Here is a 16,284-nt window from a genome sequence, read left to right on the forward strand (position 1 = left end):
ACGTGCGCTCGTATGCTGCGTACACGCTGCACTGAGTTCTTGAGTGTGCATGTCAAATGCATTACTGTCGTTGCACACTTAGTGGAAATGACGATCACAGTTGGCCCTCGTTTATCTTGGTTAATTGGTTCCAGACCCGATCCGATTCAATAACGGAATAGCACAGAAATAATGAATATTAATAATAATAATGGATAATCAATATTCTGTCAGTACACTTCAGTATGTACTGTATACTGTGTACTTACTTCCAGAGTGCGTGAATTTGGACTGTAGTGCTGTCCCATGTTGATGACTGTCATGGCGGGAAATAACCGTGGCAATTTATCTGATTCTTCTCTTGCTTTTGTTCACTGCTTTCCAACGATACGGGTTGCTCCTCAGCCCCCATTATCTCGGGTTAGAGTTAGGGTTAGGGTTAGTCCCTCCTTTTACGGTACAAAGCCAACATGGCGACTTTTGAGAGTGTTAAGTGTCCAGCACTGAGTGCAACATCCGGGACTGACAGTGCACGCATTTTGCCGTCTAAGATGAAGTGCAAGTACGGAGGTGCGCCAATTGAGACACTTGAGCTCATCATGCCTGCCGACGGCAACAGGTGGTCAAGGGTGCCATCTTGGCGCCATACTGGCCGAAACTTTAGCATCCAACATGGAAGATAACACCATGGACATGACGAGGCCTCTGCGTGGGATGCGATGTGGCGAGTCATCCCGTTAGTGACGTTGCTATTCCTGCAGACGCTCCCATCGTGAGATTAGGAAACGGGATGACGCTTCTCTCTTCTTCGTGGACATGTGCTGGACTTGTCATGTTCATGAAGTATCCCACATGAAGTGGCGTGGTTTGCAGGATTCGATGCTTTCAGGGCATCTCGGCCTGTCCTTTGGACGTGCTGGTAGTGTTCCACTCTAGAGTCGGTCCACAGTGGCCTCCTACCTGTGCTTTTCATTGGTTCCAACAAAAAACGAAGACATTTTGCTAATCCACATGTAAATATTGGCTAACCAACACCTCCTGCAGAGCTCACCCGAACCATAAAAGAACCAGGCTGACCCGCATCCTCCTCACGGGCTCGCTAATGGATCTCTGTGCCGGTCCTAGGAGCGCCGTATTCCCACTGTTGTTCCCCCCGCCGAGCGCGAATGCATCATTTGTTCCTCGTTATCGCATGAGCGTCTCCCGGGTCACGGGAAGCAGCCGCTCTGCAACCGGCCGCCACGTCACAGGCGGGAAAGCGCCTGGACGAGGAACATTAAGCAAACCGGCGCCGAAATGAAAATAATGGCGCTTGCATTAGCTCGTCTGGCACTTTTCCTCCATTACGGCGCCACGGAGAGCTCGCACTTGCTTCACCTCGCCGCACGCACAAACAAACGAGGGCGTATCAGACAGTGCTGCGATGCTACTGGATGATGTCACTTCCTGTGGGGAGATGTTTGACGTTGGAACGAGGAAGTTGTAACATTACAAACAACAAGAGTCAGGTGACTACAGTACTTGATGATGTCGTTCCTCCTGCAGTGTATGCAGGAATTAAGATGGCCGCCCGACGCCATGATGATTAAAGTCTATTTTTAAACGTCTCTCGCTGGCCGACTGGCCTCCTTTGCTATTTTTATTTTCCTGTCAGCCGGAGGACGCTGGCGTGCGAAGGCGGGGCGGGGCCGGGCCGGGCCGGGTTGGGTGGGTGGGGGGGCGGTTGGCTGTTGGCCGTTGGCCGTCTCCTGGATTCTGCAGCACGAAAGGCGGGAACAAGGCGACCTCGTGCTCAGATGAAGACCTCATGTGACTCGTAAGACACGCCCCCTAGTGCGCCGACATTTCTGGAATATCAAAGTTTGAATTTGAATGTCGTCACTGTTTTCATTGACAGGATGGAAGGGGGGGGGGGGGTCTCCTGGGGGGTTGAGGGAAAGGAGGAGAGGAAGCGAGGAAAGGATGGATGTAAGTTAGTTTGCATTCAACACGTGTAGCGGGAAAGTGGTGAGGGGAGGGGGGAGAGAGAGGGGAGGTAGAGAGAGGTTGCTAGGTAACGGGGCGTACATACTGAATGTTAAGCAAAGAGGAGCGAGCGAGAGCGACAGTGAGGCGGCAGCAGCAACATGTAGCCACGCTGCGTGGACCACAGCTGCCCACCGCCTCAGCGTCTGCGTCTTCTCAGGGACGCGCGTCTGTCTCCGTGTCCGTCTGTCTGTGTGTGCGTGTTTGAGGGGCGGGTGACATGACGTGTTTGGGCTGGGCTCCGAGGACGTGATCCCGCCACTGTGATCAGAGAGGATGTCCGGCGGAGGAATGGACGGATGGAGTGAGAGAGCGGCACGAGACGGAGGAGAAGAAGGAGAAGAGCCTCGTGCGCACTGTGAGTACACGCGTGTCACTTCAGCCTCACGCCGGCTTTGCCCTTCACACTCGTGCGTGTGCCATTGACCTTCTGTCATTGAGGCGCGTGCAAGTTCCAGAGGTGTGACGCACGTGGGACATAGACGCCCCCCCCCCCCCATCCCGGCCGTGTCCCGGCCGGCTGTTGCGCATACGTGCCTCCAGCGGCCCGCAGTGGGGGGTGGAGAGGTGGGGGATAGGTGGGGGGTGGGGGGGGGGGCTGTCTTTACTTGGCCTCCCCCCGCACCCCTTTAGCTTAAGGGCACATATCACATTCCAACGTGCACGCGCGTCAGCAGCTGGTGCACCAGCAAGCAGCCTCAGTGTGAAGATCATCAGCAGCTAGGATGAGGGAGGGAGGAAGGGGGCAGCTGTAATTGGGAGTCAGAGCACCCCCCACACACTTCCCCCAGAAATGCTACTACACTGATGATGATGATGATGATGATGTCCTTGTGCACTGGCAGATTCAACAGTTAGTTGCACACACACGCACACACACTGTATTACATTTACCCTCTGGCCCCCCCACCCCACATTTCTGCACATGCTGTACCAATGCAGAGATTTCCTGCTCGTGTTGTCTTTTACTTGTTGGCACTTGATGCTAACGTTTTGGCTGCCCGAGCAGAGCAAGGACGGACGGACGGACGTATTTTGCATGACCTCGCTCCGCTCTGAGCCGCTCCGCTCTCCTGCTTCCTCCATTTTGAAGCTGCGGGCTGCTGAGGCGGCACTTTGAGGCTCCAGCAGGTCGTCGTCTCGTCCGCTCGGATCACGCTGGACCGGGTGTGATGAGTCAAGACGGCAACCTCCAGCCTCACGCCATAAACACACGCCGATGAGCCTGATGAGGAAAGTTGAGTCCTGATTAGACGCGCATTTGTCCATCTCGGTTTGGAGGCATGTGGATTAGCATTTTAGCACGTTAGCTGGCAATCCAAGCTGCTGTTTGAGGGGTTAAAAAGTGTTGACAACTTGTGTGTCTTAAGCTTAGGTCACAACCGGACGTACTACTTTTTGGCCGTACGATTTGTGGCGTTCCCAAAATCGTAGTTTTTTAAAATTTTAACGTAATTGTGGTGACCATGAAGGGGTGACATCACGTTCAACCTGTAAGTCCAACGTGCTGTCGCTTCATCGCTACAGCCACCGCACGTACGACCAACGTCCGTCAAACTTGGAATAAAAGTACTGACCTTGCGCTCCATGGGGGCTACGTACCTCACTTCCTCACAATTTTTTCCAACAGAGCTTCTGCGACGTCACATGCTGTGATATTTCTTTCTTTCACTTTATGAAGATAAATGGTCAATATGCAAACGTAATATGTGTAATATATTGTCTTTTTCCCCTTCATGACGCTTATGAAAAGACATGTAGATGGTCTTTATTCACCAATCGTCATATGCGGCTACACGTATGAATATAGATTTCCATATCAGCCATCAGAGGAGAGGCAAACGTACGTTGATGATACAGGTGCAGGTACAGTGAACACATCAAATAAAGCCGTAGGCACCCGTGCAGCGTTCTATGCCTGCCATGGATGTATTCACGGCGTACGGGCAACACACCACCCACTTACTCAACACGCATGCAGCGTGAAAGAAATATGTGAGCGTGTGTTGGCGTGCACGTGTGGTGCACGACACACATACGGAGCCCATACGTCCGACGTACCAAAAAATGGACATTTTACCCAAACCTGCAACCTGAAAATAGCAAAGCACTCGTAGAGTTAGTTTGCCGTAGCAAAGAACCTCTGCTACGGCCGTCCACAGCTTGGACATCAGTACGTCAAATGCGCACCCTCGTTCACTTCGCGTTTCTTGCGTTTTTGCGTACGAGCAGTTGTGACCTGGGCTTTATCTGCCCTTTGTCATGTCTTTGGCCAGTAAAAGAAACACGATTGGCTGAGCTTCAACACTGTGTTGGATGCTCACATGTGATTGGACGCTTTGGAAGTCTCTCATTGACTGGACAGGAAGTAGGGGTGTGGCCATAAGGGAAGCGGGGCAGGAAGTCGTTTGTACGATGAACACAGAACAAGCAGAAAAATGTCTAAGGCTGTGTCTCAGTTGGCACACTTGTGTGCTTGCACTTAGTCTTTTGAGTGTATAAGTGCAGGCCGCTTGTTGGCGAGAGTGCAATGATTGGACACTTAGAACCTTCAATAGTTGCCAAGGGGAGGGACCACCGAACGAAGCGATGGTGTAGTCTCTGTCTCATTTGAAGCAAGGCGTACAAGCCAGAAAAAGTCATAACAAATTCATTTATAATTAGGGGTGCACGCTAATTATCGTAATGATAATTATCGAGCCAATATGAGGGAAATATGACGGTAAACCTGACATCAAAATTAGCTCAGGTAACCGATAATTTAAAAAAAATGCACCAATGAGATGAGATTACCAGTACTGTACGGGTGAGCAAATCAAGCGTGCCTTTTTTCTCCTGCCTGTGACGTCCCTGAGCTCTCTGGTAAACAAACATTCGCTTTAAGACGAAGGACGTTGTACCAAATGCTCCACGATGAGGGGAAAAAAAAGCCCATTGAGCACACAAAAAAACCTTATCGGCCACCTGAAACGCCAGCAAAGCTACGGTGCCTGGGGCTTATTGTGCCAAGGCGCTTGGAAAGTGCAGAAGGTTTGCCAGAGACCTCCGTGGCGTCACATCGTCCGCTCGGAGTGTGTGCCTGAATACAGTGCACCTTGCTGGGCCACAGCAGGTGGCTCCTCCCCCTCTATACTCGGGTTCTCCTGCTAGTAGTGATGTGTAGTAGTCGTGTCATATTTTTGATTACGTAGGATAAATCAACAGGTACAGTTGGTCCAATCCTAATTTCTTTGAGTCCATGTTACCTCCGGGTGTGCACAAACTACAGTTAAAAAAGGAGGTATAAAAGAAGAAGTGGATAAATATTTCAGTCATCATGTCTGCTAAGTACGCAAAGACAGCGAAGGATTCACACACAGGAAGTAAGTACACAGCATACACAGTATACTTATTGAAGTGCCCTGACGTACGTTTTCCAAGAAGACACCCTGAGTGCAGCCATACGTTAGTGTGAGCAGCTGTCATGTGTCATCACTTCCCCACAGTCCATCACTGCAAAGCGGAGGTGGCGCTGAGAAGCTGCGAACAAACCTCCGTCCCCTTTCTCTCCGTCTCTCCTCGCCAAAGCCCTACATTGAATGTGTCGATGCTTTGTTTCATTGGTATGACACACACGTACACACACTGACGGTGTGGGCGGGGCTTCATCCCCATTGATGGGCTGAATCACTGGCTTTGGATCAGTTCCCAGGAATGTTTGCTGCTCCTTGCTAGTCCTCGTTTCCTCGCCTTACGTCCTCATTTGGCATGTAGGAGGGCAGACACGTCAATGAAAATACAGTGAAATAAACGCTTTTAATTTGAAACAGAGATCCTGACCGGGTCAGTAAGTTGTTCAAGTTGTTGTTATTGTGTGAATCGGGAAGAATTACGACCGCATTTCCCCCATTTCATCCATTCCAACATCAAAACACATTCACCCGCTGTCGTGTGCCTTTTGTCCAATCAGAAGCCTGAAAAAGATACCATAGCTGAGCCCAGTTCGTCCATGTACGACGTGTTCGATGTACGACGACGTGTACGCTGTCCTCCAAATCAGCACACATGCACACAGGGCTCGTGCCACATGGTGAACGCACGCTCGTCTTACGCTGGCTAAAATGAAAGCAACCCCCGTAAGTCAGTAACTTCGTGTTGTGTTCCTAGACAAGGTACAAAACCGTGAGGCAACGCTGCACATTTCTGATGAGATCGACCCAAAGCTCAGTTGTCCACACACCCGCGCTTAAGCCACATCTGCTTTTTGAAAGTCTTCTCCAAAAGCTCAGTTGTTAAGGACAAAAACTTGCGTTTGTGTGTGGACGAGAGGCCACAACCCGTGGAAAAATCCACCTTTTGAAAATGCATGCATTCATGCACACGTGGCCTTAGACCAGCCGTTCTCAACGGGGACCCATCATCACCCCTCATCAACCCAAATTGCAGAAATCTTCTACAATGAACTTCTCAAATATCTTATTTACAGTCGTCCCTCGTATATGGCGGCTAATTGGTTTCAGAACCAACCGCCATAAATGAACGTCTGTGATATAGGAGTCAATGTTGTCAAATGGAACATTTTCATAGTTAGAGCATAGAAAAGCTGCTTATGACTTTGTAAATATGGTTTTGAACATCATTAGAGCCCCGTAGACATAAAACAACACCCCTGTAGTCACTATTTCACTCCTATTATTTATTGTTTACAAGTGTTATGCTACAGGGACTCAAGACCGCCTCAATCTAGCATGCTAGTGAGCTAGCGGGCTAACCAGGTAGCCTCAAATGTATTTCTTCTAAACTTCAAGGGTTTCAAACGGAGTGGGGAAGAAAGACAACATAAGAAGCCACAAACTTACAACTTCCACACGGAATGGGAGGAGAACCTTTTCTTTCAATGCCATGAGCATCCAAGGACAGGATGAAGACAATAGTCACAGGGAGCATCTCACATCCCAAAAATTCCCACTTTCTAAACACAAATTCCCTTATGACCTTGAGAATTCCTACAACTTCCACACTTGTCATGTGATTCTATGTTCTACTTTCTATGGGCTTGCTATTCTACATGTCCATGTCTACATGGAATTCCCATGAAAATCAATGTCATTTCTCGCCTTTCCCAACCGTCCCAGCCTGGCATCATCCCAAAATGTCCTCATTCCACGTTTCCCAGCATTTCTTCACGGTGTTGTTCTGTTGCAGCTGGGGGAGGACGTGCTGATGATTGATGTTTGTGTTGGAACGTGCATCCTCCTCACTTCCTTCCTTCTGTCCTTGATTGCCCCCTTCATCCCCCCCTCCCTCTTTGCTGTGGTCCATTACTTTTCCACCTCTTCCAATTAGTGTCACGCTCCGTCCAGCCTTGTTTCCTCTCCTCTTGTCCACTCACGTCTCCTTACGCCTTCTCTCTTCCTCTTGCCTTAATTCCTCTCCGTCCGTCCTGCTTAAGTTGGTTTACGTTTCCTCTTCTTCTCTTCTTCACCTGCTGTCCTCTCTAATCCTTCACACCCTTTTAACATCTCCTCCAAATCCTCCATCTCTCATCCTCATGACTTGTTCTTTCTCCCGCTCCTCTCCCTCCTCCTCATCCCTTCATCTTTCTCTATTCTCATCCTCATCACGTTTTTCCTTGCAGTCCTTTCATCTTTCCTGCATCCTTTCATCCGCTTCTTTCCTCCTTATCAGCCTCTGTGAACGAGGAGATGAATGAGCCTACACGCACACACGCACGCACACGCACACGCACACAGACACGCACGCACACACACACACACGCACACACACACGCACGCACACACGCACGCAGACACACGCACACACGCGCACACACACACGCACGCAGACGCACGCACACACACACGCAGACACGCACACACGCACGCACACACACACACGCGCACACACACACACATGCACACACACACACGCAGACACACACACACCCACACACACACACACACACACACGCACACGCACGCACACACACACTCAAACACACGCACACACACACACACATGCAGACACACACGCACACAGACACACATGCACACACACACACACATGCACACACACACACATGCACGCAGACACACACACACACACACACACACACACACACGCAGACACGCACACACACACACACACATGCAGACACACAGACACACATGCACACACACACACACATGCACACACACACACACATGCACGCAGACACACACACACACACACACACGCAGACACGCACACGCACACACACACATGCAGACACACATACACACATGCAGACACACACACACATGCACACACACACACACATTCACACACACACACACGCAGGATATGAGGAGAAACGGATGAGGATGAGGAGGAAGTGATGCGGCCATGTCGGGAAGTTGTGCGTGTGTGTGTGTGGGGGCCAGATGGCAACAAGAGCAGAACCAATAAGACGGGTCCATCCTGTTTCCTGGTAATTGACTTGACAAGCGAGACACGCTTTTCATTTGTGGCTTCTTGGGAACAATAAACCCAAAATGTCTGCAGCCACTTCCAGAGCCGCTGCCATGGCAACGCTTATTAGCGGACACGTCCAAGGTAAGCGACAGGTACTCGGGTCGGAACAGCGTGGTTCAGATTGAACTTGTTGACAGCAGCATGTGTGGGTTCTGGTTCTGTCGCTCTTATTGATGGCAGTTTCATGTTGACGAGGCCTCGTCTCATTGGCCCTGCTGGACGTCTGTAGCCACGCCCCTCTCCTGTCTAGCCAAGGGGGGGGGTCGCCCCAAACAGGCCAGATCAACAGGACGTTGGACGAAAGGCTTGCATCTCCAATGGAACACCTCCGTCAGTCTGCTTGAGGAAGTGTACTGTGTACAGTGTGTACTTAGTTCTTAAGTGCACACATGTTGATTGTGGTTGCACACTTACTGGAAATACCACAACATTTACCTGCTTTCTCTTCTCTCCTATTTAATGGTGAGTTGCAACCACTCGACAGAGCATTATGGCCACCATTTGGATTGCCTGATAAAACCCCCACCAGCTTTATTTCTCTATTCTTTCACCCATCAAGGATGAATGTGTTACCTCCGCAAAGGCCAGCGCAAGCACAGAGAGGAGGTTCTGTATTTGCTGGCGTTTGTTTTGTGTTCCACAGAACTTGAGAAGATGAACATTTCAGGAATTGTGGGACGTGGGATGAGGAAGAACTGATTCCATTTTGGGGGTGATCCTGGTCACCGTCGGGATCCAGGAGTTTTTAAAAGGATTCTTTATCATTGCCAATGGGACCGTTTTCGGCATTTATGCATAGAACGCCACAAAAAATGGTCAGAGCGCCTGGGGAAAAAATACAGGTCAAGTTTCCAACAGGTTGTACAAAATATCAAAGACTGATCCAAAAAAAGGAGGACTATGATTTTGGTGTGACTCACGATATGGGGGGGACCATGGCGCTTGGCGGAGGTCTGCACTCTTCAAGTGCTCGTCTAGTTATGACTTTTTCTCGATTGCGTGTGCAGGTATAACATCACTTTTTGTTTGGTGGTCCCTCCCCTTCTGCTACGTAGCCAAAATGGCGACTAGTGAGGGTTGGAAGCGTCCATGACTACACACTCATCCAGCACTGCCGTCCATCCTCTTCCTTCTTTACACGTCCCGATTCTGCTCGGTTCTGCCTGGCAAGCTCTCAGCCTGGTCACGTCTGGAGAGTAAAGTGATGTTTCAAGATGAGACTCTTCCCTGCAGGCTCCGCCTCCGGAGGCGGCAGTGACTCCGGCTCAGAGAATACAATGTAGTCAATTAGGCGGGTCTTGACACCTCGCGAAGGCCCGGCGGGGGAATCGAGCCAGTAACAGGTCCCCGCCCACCTTAAAGACTCCAAGCAGCATTTTAGCACGCTAGGCACTTAGCCTCCAGCAGCTAACAGAACGGGAACCAGAACCGGAGCCAAATAGCAGAGTTCTGTGAGATTAAGAATGGACTTCATTCGTCATAAAGCCTGACGTTGTGCCTTTCCTTCCTGTTAGCATGGATGATATTTATTACATCAAAGGCAAAAAGTACAAGAGGATTATGTGTGATGCAGGGGTGTCCGAAGCACGCCCTGGGGGGCATTTTTAGCCTGTCGCTTGTTTTTTGGCCCTCGGCATCTTGTAAAAATAAAATGAATTTTCTTCCAGACTTAATCGGCCAATGGCAAAAAGCAGTCATAGGAACTCCCGTAAAAATGGCTATTCTTGACACATGACTGCCCCCCCCACACACTCTCCTTCCATGTAAGGCCTACACACGCCTCACACACTTACTGAATGCATTTTGCAGTATAAAACGTGTAGGTGGCCACCAGCAGCGACCGTGGATGAAGATGTGTTGGCGTGTATCCGGTGCTCATGGAGGACAGGATTACAAACGATTACACCCCCTTGTGTCTTAGCTTGAATGCCTGCTGCGAGTACAGCTGCATTTCTTTGGACAAATGCAATGATGGCAACAAAACGTGTCATTTAAGAGCGGATTTCTTGATAACAACCAGAATCATTTCAGTTCTGACAACGATAGCTGCGGACTTGTTGTCAAATTATATTTGTCCAAACAAACGCAACAGTGGTGCGTTCAAGTACTGCCAAACAAAGGGTGACATCTTAGTGCTTGCCGAAAGAAACATTAGGACATAAACATGTAAAAATTGTGGGCAGGTTGATGACTGATCTACACGTCGCCTGTAGTATCGCATGGTACGCTATGACCACCTGGGGGTGAATGCCATGTGTCTTGTGTGGAAGAAAATGCCTGTTTTTGGAGATAAAATTCATTATTTTACCCAAATTGCAAATTAGTGTGGACATAAATGCTGAAATGGTGAGTGTGTGGGGGTCCACTGTGTGTCGCTTGCGTTGTCACGTATAAGAACGCTAAGATGTCAACGTTTTGTTAGCGCATATCGACCAGCATCTCGAATCACCAAAATGCGTCCTTCATGTTTTCTGTACGTGTGATACACGTGATCCACTTTACAAGCGCTAGCACCTCTCCCCTCCCTAAGTGAATGGAAATAAGCAGAGGAGTCGCATGTCGGCTCGCTAGGATCTCTGCTGCCCAGCCAACATGTTCAGGACCAGGTTAGCTATGCAGCATGCGTTGCCACGGTCGACGCAGCAGAAGCAGGCTCAGTAGTTGACACGCACCCCGTTATTTGGACCTTTTCAACGCTGGCCTTGGTCATGTCAACCGGCGGCCCACGGGCCACATCCGGCCTGCTGGAGCAGAGCAACCGCTTTTAAGCGAAGCATCTCAAACCCACCCTGCCCTCGGACGAAACCCGTTCCCCCCAAAAGTCTAGACGAGGCTTGGAAAGCAGAAGACGACAGACTTACGCACATGCGTTCTTTCTTCTTCTACAGTTTGGTGCGTCACGTGGTTGAGTCCACGGGTCTGTTTCCAGTGCCACATGAAGGTGTGCCTTGTGTACTGCATCCTTTTCACTGGGGGCTCCGTCCCATCTGGATGCAACATTAGCACATTTTCTTCAACCTGCCAAAAAAAACCCCAAATCCCAGGAACGTTCCCATGTGGGCAGGGCCTGAATCGATGGCAAGTGGATGTTCAGGTTGTCTTAGAAGACATTTCACCTCTCATCCGAGCATCATCAGTTCATGACAGCTCGCTGTCCTATCTAGTCTGACTGGTGTGTGTCCCACCTAGTCTTCTACGACAACCTGAACAGCCCGGTTGTGATCGATTCAATGCCCTGAGAATATTGTCTTCCGTTTTCCTAAAATTGGTTTGGTGAGGCTTGTATGTGGTGTTGGCCCGGTCACGTCGATGTACAGCATGTGTATATTGGTGCAAGAGTCGCACAGCAGTTGCCATAGCAACACAAGTGCAAGCATGCACACCTGCACTTGTAAAAGGTTCAAGTAGTCTTGGGTTTTGGTGTCTTAGTGAGTTGAGGTTGGCAGCGTGACATCGTGCACGTCCATGTGACTGGATGAGCTGAGCTCAGCGATGGATGAATGTGTGAGTCCACGTTGTGACGCCATTAGGCGCATATTAAGCGTTGGTTTCTTGCCCGAGCTGGTGGCATTTGTGTCACGTGCGTGATAAATGGCTGTGACATTTGCGACACACAAACACAAACACTGTCGCTCATATTTGTGGAGTCAGCGGACCGTGTGTGCGGCTCAAACTGTTTGCTGGTTGTTCATTAATTCGGGCCGACCTACTTGTCGACAGACAGCAGGCTAATGGACTCCTGATCTGACACAAAGACATCTTTAGTCACACCCAGATCTTCCTCGTGTGCTTGCTGTGATACTGTTCTTTGTTCACGCCAGGCGCGGATCAAGCTGATCTCTCACCATCACTCGGTTCTGTTTGACCCGCTTGAACCTGCGCCTTCTGGGGTGACATCTGTCCTCTTGTGTTTTGAAGCCGCATGAGTGAGTGAATAGTGTTTTCACCCAAAGAACTGGGTCAGAACATTCATCATGTGCCGTAAAAGCAGCTTGTCACGCTAAATGTTTCGTTGCCAGTAAAAAGAACCATCCTCTTCTGTGCCCTAGTTTGTTTTCAAGGTTCCCCGGTCGGACAGTCGCTCGTCTCCTCCCTCAGACCCAAGCGACCTTGAGTCCGCCTGACTACGCAGGACGTGTGTAGTCAGATAATCGGGTGTGTGGTAAATAATTCACACACTGTCCGGCGCGTCTCTGCGGTGCCAGGACGGGTTTCATTGTGGGATTTAAACATGCGGGGGAGTGAGGGGTTGCTGGGAAAGACCAAAATCACTTCCTGCTTTATTCGTTTGTGCCGCTGCTAATGCAATGAGATGCTCACATTAGCTGTGGAATGTTTGAGTGGGAATTGTCACGAAGTCACACTGCTACTCTTGTACTCCGCAGAAACCAACTGGTCTCACCTTGGCCCCCCTAATGAAACTAACGCTGACGCCTGAGGGACTTTAGGCCTGTTAGGGTTCTGCTGCGCGTTGGAAGCGTGTGTAGCATCACATCAGCCAAATGTGCCGAGCATAAATAGAACGTTTCGCTGATTAAAGGTTCAGACAACTCCAATCATCTACACTGCAACAACATCTGAAGCAGTTCACAATCAATATTTATCTAATAACGTGACAAAAAATAAAAAGTAAAAGCACATCTACTTACCAGCGATTTCTCCTCAGTCAGCCATTGTGGGCGTAACTTATCCACTTTTGCTCCGATCAACCAATCAGGCCTGCAAGCTGGCTTGGAGGCAAATCAGAAGTTGAATGAGAAATCGGATTGGCTAAAAAAAACAGCCCACAGCAACTGTGAATGTGACAACGATCTCACCAGGATGCCTGGGAATTTGATTGTGAAGGCCCTGGGCAGATTACGTTGACGTAGCAACACACGGAAGCTGACATGTGATTGGCCATAAAACATGTTGCGTGCACATGCGCCACTGGAAGCACCGCAGCCCAGAAACACGCCGCTAAATAACATCATAGATTCATGTCATTTAACGGAACCGATATTCAACCTGAACTTCTCAGTGGAGGTCAGCGCTTCTGGCAGCAGAGAAGGCTTTGCACACCAACATTCAACTTTGTCAATAACGAGCGCTTCCAGTCTTCCTGGCATCCTGGCCTAATTGAGAAATTGACACTTTATTGAGAAAAATACATGTAGTATTTAAAATACTATGTACGGGATGTCAACACGGTGTTACTCAAAAGACCTAAAGATGCATCAAGTCAATAAATAGATCTTTTTTTCCTGCTGCTTTATTTTACGTGGGATTTTCATGAAACAAAAAACAAGTTCATCACAAGTTGATTGCACACCATTTTCTCACAGACCACATAAACGAAGATTTGGCCCACATTTCACTCAACTACAGAAGCACAATGAAACTTTGTGCATCCTTGGTCAATATAAGAGATGTTGTGCAGCAATGAGGACCATATGGACCATATGAGGACAGTATGAGGATGGTATGAGGACCATATGAGGACCATGTGGGGACCATATAAAGACTGTATGAGGACCGCATGAGGACCGCATGAGGACCGTCTGGACTGGATGGAATCGTTGCAACCTTGCTGTGTTGACCAAACATCTGATGTTGGCTGTCTAACTGGCGTACACGTCTTTGTCTGCGTGTCTGTGATGGTCCGACCACAGATGGTGGCGAGTGTTCTCTTGATGAGTTCAACATGGCCGCCAATCAACGACGACTTCGTTGCGGGAGGGCAATTTCTCGTCAGCGGGTGCCAGGAGACCGGTTCTGTTCAACCAACAGAACCGGTCCAGTTCGTTCCAGAGAAGGCTATCTACATCTCACTGTTGTTTGCCCGCCTGCTGATCCTGCGGGAGTTTCTGCGCCACTTGTTTACACTCTTGCACGGCTGCCATTTTGCCGTGTTGGGGCGAGTGAGAGGAAGAAAACAAAGACAATGTCACGGGGTGACATGATGGCTTTGACGGAGCTTTAAAGACGTTTCCTGCTTTTGTTGTCTGGGCTCGTCGGTTGTGACGTGTCTTCAATCATCACCGTGCCGCCTCAAAGCAGCTACGCAACCAACATGGCGGCTACCGCGGTCCGCTGTCTGGTCCAGGCTTGCACTTCAACACGTAAACTGAGTACACGTGTACTTCTCAGCTAGTGCGCGAGTTTGGTCCCTGGCACGTCCCCCACGCGGGATGGCCCCCGCTGCACAGCCACGTGACTCCATTTGCATCAAATACTTTTTTTTTCTAAAAAATTGAAACTTCCCACATAAAAAGATTTTTAAATTCATTTTTTATTGTAATATCACAAATTTTACGGGAAATGATGACATTTTTGTGTAAAATGACAACTCTATGCTTGTAATATTAACTCAAATGTTATGAAATCCTGACTCTTTTATATAATACTACAACTTCTTTATAGGATTTTTCAATTATTTTATATTTCAACTCCATTCTTATGCATTTTATGACTGCATGGCCAATTTGTTGTCTGTTAGTATTGTGTTATAAAGCAATCCCTCGTTTATCGCAGTTTATCCAGTCCTGATGCTGATAAGTGAAGTTCCATGAAGTAGGATTCCTTATTTAGAAATGCAATGCTTTTGAGGTTAGAGGATAGAAAACCTGTTTATGACCTTCTAAATATGGTTTTTAACATGATCAGAGCCCTCAGGTCATGAAATAACACCCCTTTAGTCATCTTTACGCTCCAATACAGGAGACATAATAAGAGAAAATAAGACATAAATAAGACTTGTGTGTGTGTGTGTTGTTCTCAGCATCTTTGAATGCGTGTTCTGAATGCCTCACATTGGTCTTTTAGTTCATCTTGATGCTGGGAAATGCTTAATTTAGGTCAAAAATGTGATGTCGTACTACCTTGAATGTGCATATTGTTGAGTAATAACAGCCATCATTCATTCATTCATATAACTGACAAACGTGATAGGGTGAAGCTGCGAAATTCGAAGAGCGTATTGCACACGTACCGGAAATGATGATGGCAACGTTTACACGCTTCTTCTTCAATGCTGAATCGCAAGCACTCGCGTTCCTTCCCGCCCCTTCCGCGTCTAAGTGGCATCTTGTGCATGTGACCACGAGTGGCGAGCAGATGGCGCCCCCCATTAATCGCTCCCTCAGAACATTTCAGCTGAAGGCGGCGCTCGTAAAAGGCCCCTCCCACCTTCGGGCGTGCAACGAGACACTCCTCGGATGAGCTGGCTGCTTCCTGGCGTGAGTGGCAGCCTGGCGGGCCGAGCTGACAGCAGGACAGCGAAAGGCGCTGAGCGATGAGTCTTGGCGGCATCAAGCTGCTGCTGCGGCACCTCTGAAGAGGCGTCGACTTGTCCTTCAGTGTTTGTGCTCCTGACGCCATCCTGCACGGTGGACGCCATGTTGTCACAGCATGTTTGGGCTCCTTGCTAACGTCACTTATCAGCACCAACCCTCCTTCTCCCGCCAACATCCCGCAGTGGATGACACGGGCGCACAAATGACTCTCGCCTCCCACCTCTCTGTCAGGCAGCCCGTTATCGACCGGCCTCTTCCTCTCTCTTCACCGCAGCCTCGGCTCGCCGTCGTCAATAACCAACCCACCGGCACCTCACAAAAGTGTTTTTTGTCGCAGCAGCCAATGTGAAAGCATGTAGTTGTTCACGTAGCTTGGTTTCTCATCACCTTGTTGCTTTGGTGCGGTCTGAACAAGAACCCCAATGATGTTGGAGAATGCTGACCAAGCTAGCCGAGCTCATTGGAAAGGTTAATCATCCTGCACAAACCTAAGGGTCGTTTCGCTAAGGTAGAC

General features: G+C 49.2%; 1 protein-coding gene across 1 annotated transcript in view; it reads left to right on the top strand.

Annotated features, from left to right (window-relative positions):
• Window positions 1–2,040: 2,040 nt before the first annotated feature.
• grin2da (glutamate receptor, ionotropic, N-methyl D-aspartate 2D, a) overlaps window positions 2,041–16,284 on the top strand; it is a 94,158-nt gene continuing 79,914 nt past the window's right edge. The window contains exon 1 of the mRNA XM_054762873.1: window positions 2,041–2,362. The gene's annotated coding sequence lies outside the window, so the exon portion shown is untranslated. The remainder of the gene's footprint in view (window positions 2,363–16,284) is intronic.

Source organism: Dunckerocampus dactyliophorus, chromosome 20, assembly GCF_027744805.1.
Source record: "Dunckerocampus dactyliophorus isolate RoL2022-P2 chromosome 20, RoL_Ddac_1.1, whole genome shotgun sequence".
In the NCBI taxonomy this organism is placed as follows: Eukaryota; Metazoa; Chordata; class Actinopteri; order Syngnathiformes; family Syngnathidae; genus Dunckerocampus; species Dunckerocampus dactyliophorus.